General features: G+C 37.5%; 1 protein-coding gene across 7 annotated transcripts in view; it reads right to left on the bottom strand.

The window, feature by feature from the left end:
- The window catches only part of NR6A1 (nuclear receptor subfamily 6 group A member 1), a 217502-nt gene that overhangs the window by 43078 nt on the left and 156352 nt on the right, over positions 1-18072 (bottom strand). The gene's annotated exons all lie outside the window — the stretch shown is intronic.

Genomic DNA, 18072 nt, shown 5'->3' with positions numbered 1-18072 from the left:
TTTAGAGCACCAGTGACATGTGTCTACTCAAATAAATGGATATTCCCATCTCTACATCATTTCGCAGGAACAATAAGTTAAGGAAAACAGATATTTATAAATGAATCTGGTCATCAATCTGATCAAAATTTTACAATACTTAGGTTCTTGTGTTATAAAAGTGGCAGGACCCCTTAGTTACACCTAACCAAGGTTACATTACAAGTTAAGTCTCAATCAAAGACATTAACAGTAACATCTGGCACCATGTTTGCTACAGAGAGATGTTCATTTTGTTGAATGAATGAATGAACAATAAATGAATAAATTATATGGCTTAGTGCAGTGTCTTCCAAATTACAATAATCCATAGCATTATGACTAGCATTTTTGGAAGAAATGAAATAGAAAATATAGCATCAAAGTGCATGACATGTAGTAAAGGTAAAATATTGTGAAACTTTTCTTTCAATTAAAGTGTGTGCATTTGTGCGTCTGTGTGTACATGTGTGCGGTGGAGTACTGAATCACAATGTACTATATGGATCAAAGTGTAAAAAGTTTGAAATACACTGGCTTAGTAGTTAAGACACACTGGCTATGAATTCCAGCCCGGCCACTTCCTAGCTTTGTAACTGTGGGCACATGACTCAGTTCTATCAATTGTAAAATAGTGATAACAATAGTTCTCACCACATGGAGTTGCTAGGGAATAAATAATATAGATATACAATGATAATAGCTAACATGTACCTGGTGCCGATTATGTAACAAGTTCCGTTCTACACATATCACATCTAATAAAACTCACTCATTCCTCACAACTCTATTTAGTAGATACTACTATTATCTCCATTTTGCAAATGAGAAAACTGAGGCACGCATAGAATAAGAAATACTATGCCCAAGGTCACCATAGCTAGCAGGTAGCAGAGCCAGGATTCTAAGCAGACAATTTTGCACCAGGATCTGAGACCTTTCTCATTACACTATACTGCTTAATACAATGCATAATATAAGGTAAATACACAATAAATGTTAGTTGTGCTGTTGTTATTAAAGATACGTTTTCTGTAAGATTAGAACCTGATAAAATTTGCGATTTTATGGAACATCCTGGGAAGTATTTTGTCTAAAAAAATCCATCTTAAAAAAAAGCAATAAATAGTGCTTTAAGGAAAAAAGGAAAAGGCTTTCATAGAATTCAACATTATTATTATTACTCAATTCTTAGCAAACTAGGAAGAAGAAAAAAACCTGTGTAATATGATAAAAGTTATCTAAAGAAACTTAATGGTGAAATGCTTAAAAAAAGCTTTTCTTATGAGATTGGAAGTAAGATAAGGATGGCCCATTATCAACACCTTCATTCAACATTGTACTGGAGGTTCTAGCCAGCGCAGTAAAATAAGAAATAGACAAAAACTAACCATATTTCTACATCAGCCACAAACAGAAATGAAATTTTTAAAAGATGTCATTTACAATAGCAACAAGAAATATAAAATAGCTAGGATGCAATCTAATAAAGACATATAAGATCTCTATGAAGAAATTATATTATTTAATATAAAATATTTCTAAGATAAATTGAGGAAGATTTCAGTAAATGGAAAGATACACTATGCTCACAGATTGGAAGAGTTACTACTGAAAAGATCTAGAGATTCAGCAAAATCCCAACTCTGTGTGTGTGTGTGTGTGTGTGTGTGTGTGTGTGTGTGTGTATAACTTGAAGAGCTGATTCTAAAATGTATATGGAAATGCAAAAGAATAAAAATAGCACGATACTTAAGAAAAACAATAAGACGATCTACTATATATCAATATTCATTGAAAGCTATAGTAATTAAGATATGTTTTAGTGGCTCAATGATAGACAAACAGACCAAAGGAATTGAATGGAGAATCCTACAAAATAACCATGTATATATGGATATTTAATTTTTAATAAAGATGCCACTGCAGAGCAGTGAGGAAAAGATGAGTTTTTTCAATGAATAGTGTTGAGACAATAAGATATCTATATGGAAAAAAAATGAAACTTGATCCTACCTCACATCATGTAAAGTATTTAATTCCAAGTAGACTGAAAATCCAAATATCAAAAGCAAAATAATATACCTCTCAGAAGATAATAAAGAAGATAACATCATCATGATCTTGGGTTAGGAAAAGATTTTTAAAACAGGCCATGGAAAGCACTAATATATAAAGGAAAACAATAAAATTGGACTACATTAAATTTAAGAACTTTAAGAGAGTAAAAAGGCAAGCCACAGTGTGGGAAAAGACATATGCAATACATACAACCTACAAAGAGCTCATATCCAAAATATGTAAAATACCTATACATCAATAAGAAAAAAGCAACCCAGTAGAAAACGAGGTAAGAGACTTAGGCATTTCACAAAGGAAGCTATCCACATAATCAATAAACTTATGAAAACATGTTCAAATCTATCAGTAATCAAGGACACGCAAATTAAAACCACAATGATATACTATTGAATATCCATTAAAATGGCTAAAAATAAAAAAAGACTTCAAGTTATGGTAGCAGTTTGGAAAACCTAACTTTCATGTACCATTGGTAGAAGTGTTTATTGGTATAATTATTAAGGAAAACAGTGTGTCATTATTAAAGTTGAAGAAATACCTAGGTATAGACCCAACAGAAATGCATGCACATGTGTATTAGGAGACAAATCCAAAGATGTTCATTAACGGCATGCTTTGTAAAAGGCCCAAATTAAAAATAACCCAAATAAACCCTAATATTCATCAACATTACCATACATAAATAGTGTAATTTGTACAACTCTCTACTATACAGCAGTAAAGATATTTGAACTACTGCAACAACATGGACAAGTCATACAAACAATGTTGGATAAAAGAAAACAGAAAAAAAAAAGGATACATACTGTAGGACCCCATTTATATTAAATAAGTTAAAACAACAACAACAAAAAAAAAAAAACAGGCACAGAGGGGAAAGAGACATACAGTGAGCAGAGTGCTGGGGGAGAGAGGAGCTTTTGGATCCTGGCAACGTTCTACTTCTTGACTTGGGTGATGATTACTTTATATTGATTCATTAAGCTATAAATTTGTGTTTTATGTACTTTTATCTAAGTGTTATATTTCACAATAAAAAGGGTGAAAACAAAAGATAATAGGGCACTTTAGCAAAGGGAAATGATATCAGCAATGGCAAAAGGAAGGAAAACAAATACAACGTGTGTGTGGGAACTGCATAGGTTATTATAGTCTAAGTAGAGAGATCTTATAGCAGAATGGTCAGAGAAGTCTAGAAAACTGGTTTGGAATAGACTGCAGTAGATTTTATTCTACTGATAAAAGGCTACTGAGATCTTTAAACAGAAATATGTCTGGATCAAGGCAGTATTTTAGGAATATTAATCTCACCATGATGTGCAGGTTGCAACAAGATGGATAGCAGGGGCATCTACGTAACAGAAATGGTAAAGAACGGCTGAAGGAAGTGAAAAGAAAGCTTAGGGAGCCTAAAGAGTGCTTGTTAACTAGATCCAGAGGGAGGGAGAGGGGAGGAGGGGATAGGAAAGTGTCAAAGATGAACTCAAGGTTCTAAACCAACATGGCTGTGAGAAATGTGGTATCGCTAACAGAAAAGAGGAAGGCAAAAGCTGAGCGAGGAACAAAATCAATGGCTTTAGTTTAAGAGAGGATGATGGGCAAGTCAAGCAGAAATATTCCAAAGGCAGTTATTTAGGGGACAACAGTTAAGGCTAGAATGAAGAATTTGGGAGTCATCAACACATGGAAGAGTTGAAGATACAGCAACAGTTTAGAACTGCAAGGAGGAAGAGAATGTGAGGAGAAGCAGCAGGAGCATAAAACCGAGACAGAGAGGGGAAGGCAGGTAAGAAGTCAGGGAAGGAGAGTGAGGTGACATCATCAAAGGAGAAATAGGTGGAATATAAACCCATGATTATGAGAAGGATAAGGGACAAAAGAGATTCACAAAAACAGAGAGCACTGTAAAATGCAATGCAGGTCAAAAAGTGTGAGGAATAAGAAAAAACTCAAAGGTCATTACTGAGAACAGTTTCAGTAAACTAGATAGAACAAAAATCATACTGAGTTAAAAATAGGTGAGTGATAAAGAAATCAAGTACTATTTTATTTAGTAGTATCACTCCATTCAAGAGTGACAGAGAAACATTTTGTAGGAAGAAGCAACAGATTTAAGCAGATATTTATTTTTTTAACTAGGATTAGTTCCTTTGTTCTTATAAACATAAGAACAAAGCTTTTTAAGAAGAGAATTAACTGTAATCCTGACATACTGTCAAAATAAAAACTTGCATGAAAAGTAAAAGAAGTTCAACATTTTAATTTTTCTGACGTACTTTATTTTTATTAAGAAGAAGATCAAGTTACTTGCCCAGGGTCAGAAAAGTAAAGCGATTTGCCTGAGGTCAAAAAGTGAGTCAGTGGTGGAGCTGAGTTTCAACCTTACTACTTTTCCAAAGACAGACTTCCCATTACACCAAACTACCTCCTCTAGGGGTGGGGTGCAGGAAGAGAAGAATGGTAGGTACCAAAATTGAGCCTCAGGGCTGCTGCTGCCTTTCTATCTATCTATCTATCTATCTATCTATCTATCTATCTATTTATTTATTTATTTATTTATCCCCCAAAGCCCCAGTAGATAGTTGTATGTCATAGGTGCACATCCTTCTAGTTGCTGTACGTGGGACGTGGCCTCAGCATGGCCGGAGAAGCGGTGCGTCGGTGCGCGCCCGGGATCCGAACCCGGGCTGCCAGCAGCGGAGCATGCGCACTTAACCACTAAGCCATGGGGCCGGCCCAGCCTTTTTTGTTTTTTTTAAACCAAAGAGACAACAGGAGTCACAACAAAATCTCGGAAACAAAGAACTAACTAGATGTATTCTTACCATCCTGTGAGTGATCCTGTGAGTGAGCACTAAGTTCCTTCATATTAGCAACCAGTTCTACTTTAATTTGGTTCAATACAGACCAAAGCCTATCACCAAAATGCCTCATACTCTCACACCTCCACTCGGCCCTGCTGTTACAAAAATACTTCCCCCACCCCAAGAACGGCATTTTACCCATACCAAGGGCTCAGGTTACTTACATTTGGAAACTGATTTTTATCAAAACCTGCTTTTCAGACTGTGATGAAGGCCAGATTTAGGAAATGAGAGTACAGCTGCTCACTCAACCAAAATTATACTGACAACTAAGGCAATCTGGAAATTGCCTGGCTAAAGGGTATTTAAAACAAATGGGATCTGTTTCAACTGGATTACTGGTTCCAACTCCTTGATCAGCTGCACATTCTAAGTACTGACTCCACTCAGTTTCATAGGTTGTCACCACCTGAAATGAAGCTGTCAGGTGGTCTGGCAGAATTGAAATTGGGAACAGGTATCCTCAAAACTTCATTTGCAAACAGAATTTAAAAAGATATAAGTAAAAAATCACAGGATTTCTCCTCTACTCATATACTCCTCCTCCACTGCACATAGCACTATAAAAATCCATTTCCAGAGGCCACACGTGGAGTTCCTCAGTGGACATTTCTGAAAAATGACATGAGTTGAATGGAAATAAGTAAGCAATTCATAAGATTGGTATGGACTAAATGTTTGAGAGTTATCGTTACAGATCATTGAATAAAAGATGGGAAAACGACAAAAGAAAATGTTACTGCCATTAACTGCTTAGGCCTGGAAACAAAGATGAAATGGTTCACAAATGACAATTAGCTGAACCCACAGGAAATGAATTCTGGTGGTGATGAGGGAAAATTCTTGCCCTCAACAGGTGGGGGCAAGAAAATAAAAATTCAGACCACCTGTTAGGCAGTTCCTTCTTATCTCTTATATGTAGGAATGTGAATTAGGAATCAAGTTTCTATTTGTGATGAAAATAGTTGTTATATTCCCGCAAATTTAGATTTTCTAGTTAGAGAAAAGAACCTGCAAATCTATGGTTTGTCCTATTTGGATTGTTACTGGGAACTTTTAAGGATTACCTTATTCATTTAGGAAAAAAAAAGTTGGTTGAGTCTGAGGAGTCTCTGAAAAAAATATAAATATACAGATATTTCATTCATAGATAGCTTGGATCCACAATAAACAAAATAAATATTTCAAAAACTAATTTTTTTGAAATAAGTACTTATTAAGTACAAAATAAGTACTTCAAAAACAAGTATTTTTGAAGTTGGAAGTATAAAGTAGATAATGATTCACTATTTAATAATTATTACTTCTTGCTTCAAATCATCTCTTGACATTTATTCACTGAATAAATATTTGAGGGCTCCTCTGTGCCCTTTATAGAGCTTACAACAGTGCAGGAGACAGATATCAATCTCATAATTTCAATAAAGAGCAGTCAATACTAAACTAGAAAGAGAAGATACAGTAGGCAAGAGAAGTGAGTGACTGATTCTGGAGCTATGGGGAAACAGAAGGAAAGATTATCTAGAAGAGGTGTCACCTGAACTGGGCCTTAGAGTAGAAGTATCTCAAAAGGAATTTCAGCCAGAGGGAACAGTAAAGGCAAAGAGGCTTGCTGGCTGTAGGTATTTAAATGTGTTTTAGGAGTGCAGAGTGCAATATCTAAGGCAGAGGGAGGTGAGGAAGGCCTCAGTGAATGCTGGAACATGCAATTCTGGAGTTAGATTGACTTGGGAGTCTTTTGTAGGGAGCCTGTAGGCATGCAAGAGATTGCCAGAGAGCAGAGTGTGGTGAGAGAGCAGAATCTGTAATAGATATCTTTTAGGCTGTGTGTTCAGCTCACACCAATCCTCTTCTCTTTGAGAACAGCCAACCCACCTGTGAGGCACTAGGTTTACACTGCTAGACAAGTTGACTGGAGCAGGGATAGATACCGGCTACTGCTAATTGAATGGGAAAGACACTGGTCCAAATTGGTTCAATGTAATTCTCTGTTCCCAAGATTTTGTAATGAGGACATAGGGATTGCTAGCTTTTGATGAGACTAGAACTATGACTACGACCAGTGAGACGGCCTTGTTCTAGAAAAGCAGAGGATGCCTGTCTATGTGGTGGTGATGAGGAGTGGGAATGAAGTGAAGTGGAGGTGCTACACCACATGGCTTCATAAGGGTTGAGAGCAGTCACTATGGCTCCTGAGGCTTAAATAAGACTCCTTATAATAAAAGCACACTGGTCTTAATTCAGTCTGTGGACACTGCCAACCTGAACAAGGCTGCTCCCTCCCTTTTTCCACCAAGAATTTACAGCCTTTGGAGTTCATTACCACTAGTTCCAACAAGTGACTTACATAGTATAGGATTTTTAGTCCCCTTATCACATCAGTCATCTGCCTTCCCCTCTGGACATGTTCCTGCTTGTAAGGATCACTCGAAAATATGATGCTCAGAATCTAGCGTGGCTTGATGAGCACAGATCAGAAGAGAAGTGGTCTATTCTCCCTACTCCCTTTTGTATACTATGTTTTTAATGAATGCAAATCCATTTTATCACCTTTAGGGTAGCTGTAATGTATCTGTGAAAGTATATACTTATATGAATGCATAAAAGATAATAGATTAATATTAATCGTCAGTCCCAAGTTTATAGTAACTCAAACCTCTCAGTCTTTTTTCATGTTTTGCTGCTATATTGCAAGACCTTGTTTATTGCCTTGTCTGAGTCACCCTGATGTTCCTGCCTATTAAGACGATATGAGCTTTCCATCCTAGCTTTGGGTCATCAACAGAAGCTCATGACCCACATTCCACATCTGTACTTTCAGCTTTTATACAAAATTGGTAAAGAGTAAGCTACGCATGTGATCTCAGGCTTGTCATTTCTCTATTTATCAAAAAAATATAATAAGTATAGTGATTTTTTAAATATCAAAAATATTTTATTTTTATCTTTTTAGTTATGTTTTTATATTTACACTTCCCCCCCAGTTTTATTGAGATATAATTGACATACAGCACTGTATAAGTTTACAGCATACAGCATAAAGACTTGACTTATATATATCGTGAAATTATTACAAGTATAGTGATTAAGAGGATGAGCTATGTAGTCAAACTGTCTGGATCCAAATCTCAGCTTTTACATTTATTAAATGTATGGCCATATTGCCTCAGTTCCCTCATCTGTAAAATGGGGATAATAATAGTACTTATATCACAAGGTTGCTGTGACGATTGAGTTAATACTTGTAATGTGCTTTGTGCTGAGAATAGAGTTAATACGTGTAAAGTTCCTGGCACACAGTAAATGCTCAATAAATGTGAGCTATTATTATCACTATTATCATAGCATCATCATTTTGTCTCAGGACACTCATCAGTAAAATGAGGACAGTGATTCCCCTGAAAAGTTCCTGTGAGGACTAAATAGGAACGTATGCGAAAGTGCCCCATATATTCTAAAGTTCGGGGTGCCTATGAAGAAGGGTGGTAATTCACCTGAGTGAGCTAACTCTTTTAAGCCTGGGGCCTACTGGGTTCGCCTACAGGTCAGGTACAGAAAAGCACCTTCTTGTAGTAGCTTCGCATATCTGGCTCTCCTTAGCAGCCTTTTGCTCCCCCCCCTTCACATCTACCTATTAATTTTGGAGATTACTGCTTGGGTTAGAGAACCAAAAACTTATTTATTAAGCTTTTGCAGTAAATTGCCCTTGAAGTATTTTCTATTTGTTTTACTTTTACTGTAATCATAAAGTCGAAAGCAAAAACAACCCCAACTTTGCATTCCAGCTAGTCACTATTTTAGCTGTGTGGCAATCTCTCTGAGCTTTAGTTTCCTCATCTATAAATATAAAAATATTCACCTCACGGGACTGTTGTGAGAATGAAGAGATTAAAATACGTAAAAGACTTGCAGACTACCAGAAATGAAGATGTGGATGAGCAAACGCAGTTGTATTTTATTTTTATTATTTCTCCGCCCAGGGGCCACAGCTCTTTTTAGAAATATCTTCCATGCATTTGAATTTCCATGCATTTGAATTTAATTTACAGGCCTCCCGAGGCCAAAATACACACAATGCAATTACACCAAACACTTACCAAAGCTGTCAAAATCTCCTTTAAGAAAACATGTATACACAAAATTGTCTTTGGGTTTACTTCAAAGAGACTCCAATGGGCTTTGATTAGCGTAGCTTCCAACTGTCAAAATCTTGAGCTTCCATCATTAGACACTCAATTAGAGGTTAATTTGGCTACTTAAGGTTTCATTGATAAGGATATTACTGACTTTGAGGGTTAATGTGTTTGTTACATATCTCAGTCATTTGTGACTTCTCTGATTACTTGGTCCTGGATTACTAAGTCATTAAATTTCAGAGCCAGAGGGGGCTTTAGAAATACAGACACTAGATCTTCATCCTCACTTTACAGATGGAGAAACTGAGGTCCAGAGAATTAAAGTAACTTGCACATGTTTGCATAGGTAACCTCTCCACTAGAGCTGCCTCTACATTTCATTTGGCCTTTAAATGACCTATGTATCTAGAATACTCAGTGGTTGCTATTCTGGACCACGTGAATTTTCATACTAAACTTTCTATTCCAGTAAATTGATGACTCCTTGCAGAAATTGAGAATACTGTGGAATCATCCTGAGTGATAACATGTTCATGGCAACTTTTTGAATTTTAATATCAGAACTGAATATAGATGAGCCCTCAGAATCCCTATACAGCTTCACACTACAATCCTTAAACCTCTTTTCTACCAATATTCTCTCTTTAGGCGACTTCAGCCTTCCACCTATATTGTGATGATTCCCAAAGTGTATTTTAACCAAAACCTCCCTTGAGCTCCAGACTTCTATATCTAAACTGCCTATTTAACATTCTATTTGACTTTCTAACAGGCATCTCAAACCTATCAAAGTCAAATATAATTCTAGATTCTGCTTCCATCTCCTATATCAACATGTTTCTTAGGTAATCTTCCCCATCTTACCAACTGAAACCAATATCCATTAGTTGTTCAAGCCTAAAACCTAGGAGTCATTCCTTAATCCCCTTACTATCTTTTATATTCCATCATCCAAACCATCAGTAAACCCTATCAATTCTCCCTCCAAAACAGATCTCAAATCTACTCTCCATCTCTACTATTACCAGCCCTAGTTTAAGATACCATCATCTCTCACCTGGATGACCATTCAGCCTCCTAATAGTCTCCCTACCTCTTGTAGGCTCCCAACAATCCATTTTCCAATCCATTCTAAAATATAGTCAGAGTGGGGTCTTTAAAAATTCTCTTGCTCAAAACATTCTAATTACTTCCTCTTGCACATGGAATAAAATCCACGGCCTATATATATTCCTACATGATCAGGCCCTAGCCTAATTCTCTGACCTCTTCTAATTCTACTCTTCCTCCACCCACTATGTCATACAACGAAAATAATCCTTTCTCATTGTCAAAAGAGCAATGTACATCAAGGGAGAGGATTACAGAGGGCTAAATCACAACACATCAATTCAATTGCTTAACATCACTAAATCCCACAAGGCACTGTAGAATTGTGAGAAAACCCCCTGTGTCATAAAGTACAGCTTGCCTATTAAAGAAAAAGGCTGAGAGTTGTAAAAGGTTTGAGGCATAAACTATGATTTTAGAATTACCTAGAAATACAAGCAAACCACTTTAATAACTAGAAATTGTATCCCTTTCCATCTTCAGTCATTTAACTTCTGTAAAGAAAACTTATCCAAGAAAGGATCTGTATCCAGAAAGAATACATCAAGAACTCTCAAAATTCAATAATAAAAAAATAGACATCCCAATTAAAAAATTAAAATACTTGGACACCTCACCAATGAGGGTATATGGCTGGCAAATAAGAACATGAAAAGATGTTCAACATCATTAGCCATTAGAAAAAGGAGATACCACTATATACTAGAATAGCTAAAATTTAAAAATGACAATACCAAGTGCTTGTGAAGATATACAGCAACTAGAACTCTCCTACATTGCAAGTGAGAATGTAAAATGATACAACCACTATGGAAAAGAGTTTGGCAGGTTCTTATAAAGTTAAACATATACTTACCATATAACTCATCAAGTCTACTGCTAGGTATTTACCACAGAAAAGTAAAAACCTAGGTTCACACACAAACTTGTCCATGAATGTTTCTAACAGCTCTATTCATAATCACCCCAAACTGGAAATAATCCAAATGTCCTTCAATCAGTGAATGGATCAACAAACACGCAATGGAATACTACTTATCAATAAACAAGAATGAACTACCAATACATGTAACAATTTGGATGAATCTCAAAGGCATTATAATACTGAGTGAAAGTCACCAGCTCAAAAGGTTACATTATTCATATAACTCTGTTGGAGGGATAAAATTATAGTAACAGAGAACAGATTAGTGGTTGTTAAGAGGTCAGGAGTAAGGTGAGGGTATGACCACAAAGTGATAGCATAAGGGAGTTTTGGGGGATTAATGAAACTGTTCTGTATCTTGATTGTAGCAGTAGTTACACAAATCTATATTCACAGAACTGTATACCCTCTCAAAACCCCTCAATTTTACTGTATGTTAATTTTGAAATGAAATTAAAAATTAAAGCAACTAATACTACCTATCCAAAAACATTTTAATGCTTTAGTCACTAGGTCATCAACTATTTCACCAAGATCTAAGTAAAAGTACAATGATATCTCAGTAAAAACATACACAACTTGCCCTAGGAAACCAAAAGAAACTTTTAGTCTAAACTAGTGAAAAAGTCTGGGTAAGATATTATTTAAAGACAATATTTCTCCATTCATTAAGAAAAATACAACAGACCCCATTTCTGTTTAGAACATTCCCCCAGAGCACAGATGGCTCCGAAGTAGAGAGTATAATTTCTCAGAACCATTTAACCAAGGTCTCTCCCTCTGTAGTATCTAGCAATTTGTAACAAGGTTAAGTAAGGCTACAGCATGCTCTCCCTAAATCCCAGCAGCAGCAGTGTCCAGGCCTCCAGCTCTGAGGCAGACCTGTGCTCCTTTCTAGCAAAGCACATTAATCTCTTCAACATGTGCAAGAGGAGGACTAACAGGAATGTGAAGAGGGCTCTCTTCTGCTCAACAGGGGTAGGGGCATCCATTCATAGATCAAAGATATTAAAAAAGCTCTCTAGGATTTCCCTTGGGTCTAGAACCAACCAACGTTTCTGTCCTATACGGGCCATTATAACTCACCCTATACCCTGTCAGGTGGTTTTATATTGTCATGCCTTTGTTCATGCGCTCTTCTGCCTGGGAGACCCTTTCCCACTTTACCAGCCTGGCAAATATTGACCAATCTCTCATGATCCCTTCCTGGTTGAAGCCTAATCAGATAGCCCAAATAGAAATAAGCACTCCTACCTCTGCACAACCGCTGTACCCTCCAGGATTGCTATCATTGTGCCTCTAACACTTTGTTGCACTTAGCTATTTATCTCCCTCTACTAGACTGTATGTTCTACATAGCAGGGAGAGATTCTTATTTTTTCTGTATCCCTAATACATACCAAGCACAGAGCAACCACTAGTGAATGTCAACTGAATGAGTGGTGTAGCTTCTCTACTTGCAAATCAAAGTGCATAGTTTATAAGAACCCTAGATGACAAACTAATGGGCCAGCCCAGAAACCTTGTGTCAATACTCAAAGCTCAGTACTTAGCTCCCTAGGTCCCCGCCCAGTTCTAAGGTCCTAGTGAAAGAAAGACCAATTAGCAGGCTTTTGTTCTAGGAAGGTGAAAAATGTAGTTGCCATACTACCTTACCAAAAGGCACTTCCTCCAGAATTCTGACCAGTTTAGTATAATGGGCCCAGAACACAGCCATGTACATTATTAGATATTCCCATTCTAGTTGCCAAAAAATGCTTTTGTAACTACTTCCATGTGTAAAACAATGTTCAGAATAAGTGTGTGGGTCTCTCTGCATTCACCACTAAGCCAACAAATTACGAAACTTAAACAATGCACATAAGCACTCTTTCACACTTACACTCACACGATCTTACTAGTGCAGCCATCAGAACCAAAAGGTTCTGCTTCCCTGAGGCACTGGATCAATACTTTCATAAAGCTAGCACTCCCTCCCCCCAACTCCTGAAGATTCTCTAGACATGCACCATTCTTTTACTTTGGTAAGACTAATGGTTGGTGGAAATAAAGAAACTGAGTCCAAATATTTTTCTGCATATGACATACGATGAACTTTCCATACTACAACTATTTTATGGTGGGTAGTTTTTCTCTAGTATCAGATTGGTAAGCTCATGGCAAGTGTTTTAGCGTACATGATTCCAAATGGCATGTGGGGATGAGAGCAGAGGTGCTGAGGGAGAATTAATACCTACATATTCAAAAGGAACCAAGAATCCTAATGCGATAGTCAGTTTCTTAAAGTATCATTTTAATACAGGATACGGTTAAAACAACGGATGGCTGGACTATATCCAACGACAGGGAAAGACACTAATTGTGGCACATCATCATCTCATCCTCATCCTGCCCCCAATCAAATAAAAGAGGTGAGGGTGGTAGATTTTCTTGTCAGCAGCAGTTAACAACTATCTCATGGCAAACTTAAAAAACAAGAACCATGAATGCATATGAGAGTACGTGCATGTACACACTCTTATAATAACGACAACAGCCAAGACTTCAGGACTAGCACCTATTGGGTGCCTAGTCTTTCATTTATACACTTTCTTCTTTCCACACTGACTCATACGCACAAGTTTTGGGATTAAATGGCCACTGGAATGATGTTTACTTTTTTCTTTTTTTAAATGTCCAAAACATGCATTTGTTGTAAAATGGTTATTTAATAAACTGTAACCGACATTTAATAAGTTATCCATAACTTATCAGCTCCTTTGAAAAACACAGCTGGGTTGCTGTAGCCATCACACTGAGGGCACATGCTGAAACTTCATGAAAGGAAAACTTTTTGCTAACAGTGAATAGGATGCTAACAGAGAAATGAGGTTTAGGGTGTCTCCACACTTCTGCCAGTTGCATTGCAAGACTAATTTTACTATGTTAAGAAAAATATTTGAGGGCCGGCCCTGTGGCTTGGTGGTTAAGTGCGCACGCTGCGATGCTGGCAGCCTGGGTTCGGATCCCGGGTGCGCATCGAGGCACCACTTCTCTGTCCATCCTGAGGCCGAGTCCCACATACAGCAACTAGAAGGGTGTGCAGCTATGACATACAACTATCTACTGGGGCTTTGGGGGCAAAAAATAAAATAAATAAAATCTTTAAAAAAAAAAAAAAAAAGAAAGAAAAATATTTGAATATTCTATTTCACAGTCATACGTTTGGAAGGGCAAAAACATTTCAAGAAATGTCTAACAAACGTAGTAAAAAAACTAGAGAAATATAGGGCCCCAAAGTGAAAACAAATTCTATTGCCAGTTTTGGATAATGCTCTGGCAGCCAAATGTTCCTCTTCTCCCTGAAACTGCCCTCAAAAACTCTTATGTCTTAAGTGATGAATAGTTAGTATCTGTTAAGCAACATTACCTCTTTGTAGTTCAAAAAGGGGAGCTGCAGTTCAGGTGAAGAATTATGTCTGATTCAGCCACATTCACTTAGAACACAGTAAACGCTCAATGAATGTTGGCTACATAAATTAAAATGTTATACACAGAGATCAAAATAATGAGCCATTGATATAACTTCTCAACCCCCAGCATCAGGGAGACTGAGCAGGGCAATGATTAGCATGCTAACAATATTCCCAACTTGACCATTCATGGTAAAGCTTCTGAGATGGGGCTATTAAGCACGGCCAAGGCAACTGTCTTGGCATCTATTTATCTACCAAAACACATGAAAGGAGATAAGACTAACTTGACTATCCTTCCTTCCTGATCATGATTTAACCTGTGTGCTACTTAGAGCCCATCCCTTCTCCTTTTTCTTCCAATCAACAAAATCTTAGGAAAAAAGCCACAAATTTTTCAAGGACCCGCTCAATAGTAATTATTTTCATTAGCCCAGGAATAGAATATTAGCAGAGCAATTGGTTGTAGGAGAAGGCTCAGCAGCTCGTCTCACTGGTTGTACAGCAGTTTCAAGGCTCAATTTCCAAAGGACCCCTCCCTGACTGTTGCCCACTGAATGGAGAGGCAGTCCCTAGGGACTTTTCTACTTGGAATATAAACAGCACCAGCCACAGGCTCACCCAAGAATCCTCTCCTTCCTAATCTCCCTAAATTTGCCACTCTTTAAAACTCATTTCAATTTCAAGGCATATTAAGCATGTGCTGGGCACTGTGACAGAGGTTCTCTTATTTAATTCCTATAGCAACCCTGTGAGATTGGTATTACTGTTCCCTGTTGTATATATGAGGCTCATAGAGGTCAAGTGACTTGGCCATGTGAGAGAGTCAGGCTGCTGAGGTTCTTTTCCCAACACTAGGAAGCCTGTAGCAAAGCAATGGACGTAGCCAAGTTTTTATGAGCCATCTGGGCAGCAGGGGACTAGTCCTTACCATACAGACCAAGGGATCTGCTCAGAGTCCATAGAAGCAGCAGCAGGTTTTATATTTTTGGTTTGGTTTGGTTTTAATGGCTAAAAATCCTACAGGAATTTTGATTGGCCCCAATGACAATCCATGAGGCCCACCAGCCAGTTGACTCCTGACCTTCCATGCTTCTCATCCTAATTAATGCAAGGTCCTTGGATCACAGTGTGAGCATCAAGACCCTGTTAGAGTTAGCAATGACCTTTACATCTATCAGGCTTTTCAAAATATGTAAAACAGCTGTGCATCGGGAACGCCCCCAAACTCTCAACCTTGAAATACGAATAGATTCATTTTTCCTAATTATAGCGTTTTTACCAAGTCTTTAGGACATGACTTTTTACGTGGCTAAAAAATATTTGAGGAGCAGCTTTTTTTTTCAATTGCCCAAGCAAACCACCGAGGCATGCAAAATGAAGATTCTTACAAATGGACTGATTCCTTGGCTTAAAAAGAAACCCCAGTAGCAGAGGGGACAGAGAAAAGAGACTGATCTAAAAAATTTAGGGGGAAAGGGAGAATGTTGGGCTTCCATACTTGTGCCTCTGATACCCTTTTGTTCTCGTACCTCATTGTATTAAAGATGCTAAATCAAACACAATTGCAGCGATGTTTGTGTGTGAAAATGACAAAAGCAATGGGCTAAAATCCCAACCTCATCTTGAACCCTGAAGACTTTTATGGCTTTTCCTTCACTAGGCCCTTCCCCAAAGCACATTAAAGACCACATTGTTCAAAAGGGTCATGGTAGGTTTCATACCCCATTTTAATACAATGTAAATAGTAACTGAATTTCCAAGTTTTGTTAGTAATATTTGTATCTCTCTGGAAAATGCCCATTAAAAGAATTGATCCCTTGGTTTAAATATTAATACAGAATTATAATGTATCAGAGAGGCAAAATAATGGTATCAAGGAGGCACTATTTGTGATGAGTAAGTCAGGTTTTCTTTTTTATTTATACATCATTTTCCCCAGAAAAGGGGTACAGGGTAGAGAAGGGTTAAAAATATCCAGATGATCTGTGAAGTCTAAGTATTCTCTTAAGCCTCAAAACTGTCCAGGAGAATATGTCAGGTCTCAACTCAAAAAGCATAAAATAAATTAAACTTGGGGCTCACTTCAAACAGTGGTCTCTTTTTTCCCTCCTTATTCCATTTATACGTTTGCAAGTCACATTATGGACCCCCTAGTTGGTTTATGCATTTAATCCTGGAAGATTTCAAATTGGGAGAAGGATATTAGAGGTTCTTTATGATTCCATCTTTCACAGCTGTTACCATCAGTTGTCATCAATACTTTCGGGGGGTTTAGTGGAAAAGAGGCGGCAATGACTCCATTACTCTTTCCAACTGCCATAAAGAATTTGCATCATAAAAGTACCTACTGAATTACTGCCTTAGTCCTCTAAAAAAGGATACAGTAAAACAGGAATGTTACAGTTGGGCTTGGGAAAGGGGAATTCGAAAAATGAAAATCTGGGCTGGAGTAAAAGAACAACAAACTTGGTAGTGCTTTCAAAACATCATTTCATTTGGTGGAATTGCTCACTTTACCAAGCTCAGATATCTCTGGTTTAACACCCATAGAATATGCATTATGATGTGGCATGATATCTATCACAACTTCAGTGTATTTTAAAATAAGGCCTATAATTTTTGTAGATTTCTTGGTTACAAGTCTGGTTTAAACGATCTCAAAATAACAGACACAGAGCATCTGTTTAGCTCAGTTGAAGTTTCAAGAGCCAATACCAGCTGTTGGGGGAGGGCTTTCACACATGTTACTCAAATCCTAACCAAATTTTGGTTTTCTCATTCCCTTAATGATGCTTCCAACACCAACAGGGTAAAGTAAACGTGAAAATAAAAAAGAAAGAAGGAAAGGAAGAAAGAAATAAAGAAGAAAAAAGATTACTCAATGCTTTGATGCATGTGACTAAGACCAAAATGATCAGCCTCTCCAATTCAATACAGTATTAGCATGAGGACAAAAGACATTTAAAAATCAATTTGGAGTTATTTCTAGTGGGGATTGCCTGATCCTAGCAAGTTGAGGGATGAGAATATTCTCAACATTAAAAGGGCACCCAAGTATTTTTTCTCTTTTAAGAGCAATCTGATTTTTCAAGGAATTTCAAGGAATTCATTCGGTGGCATTGTTTTGGTTTTAGGTGTCTGTCCTGCCAGGCAGGGGCCGTACACAAGGGCTGCATCTATCTTGAAGTGCGCACAATGGCCTCTCTTGCGGCTCGCTCTCTGTTATTGATCCTTACAGATGCTCCAAGGCCCTTCCCCCACCTTTCTCCAAATCCCAACCCCCCATTCTGAAAGATAGCTTAAGAAATAAGACTTCCTGCCTAGCGACTGGCAGGGCTGAAAGACCAGATTGTATGACTCCACAGATCAGGCCTGCCACAGTGAAAGCTTGAATAGAGTTAACCCTCTGTGAACTAAAACAAAACATTTGTATGCCCAGCTGTGACAAAGGTTAATTTAAACGGACAAGGGCCCAATATCTA

Source organism: Ceratotherium simum, chromosome 29 (assembly GCF_057802395.1).
Source record: "Ceratotherium simum simum isolate JZ-2026a chromosome 29, ASM5780239v1, whole genome shotgun sequence".
Classification (NCBI taxonomy): Eukaryota; Metazoa; Chordata; class Mammalia; order Perissodactyla; family Rhinocerotidae; genus Ceratotherium; species Ceratotherium simum.
Note: the sequence above shows the minus strand (reverse complement) of the source record. Positions and strands in the feature narration are given on the sequence as shown.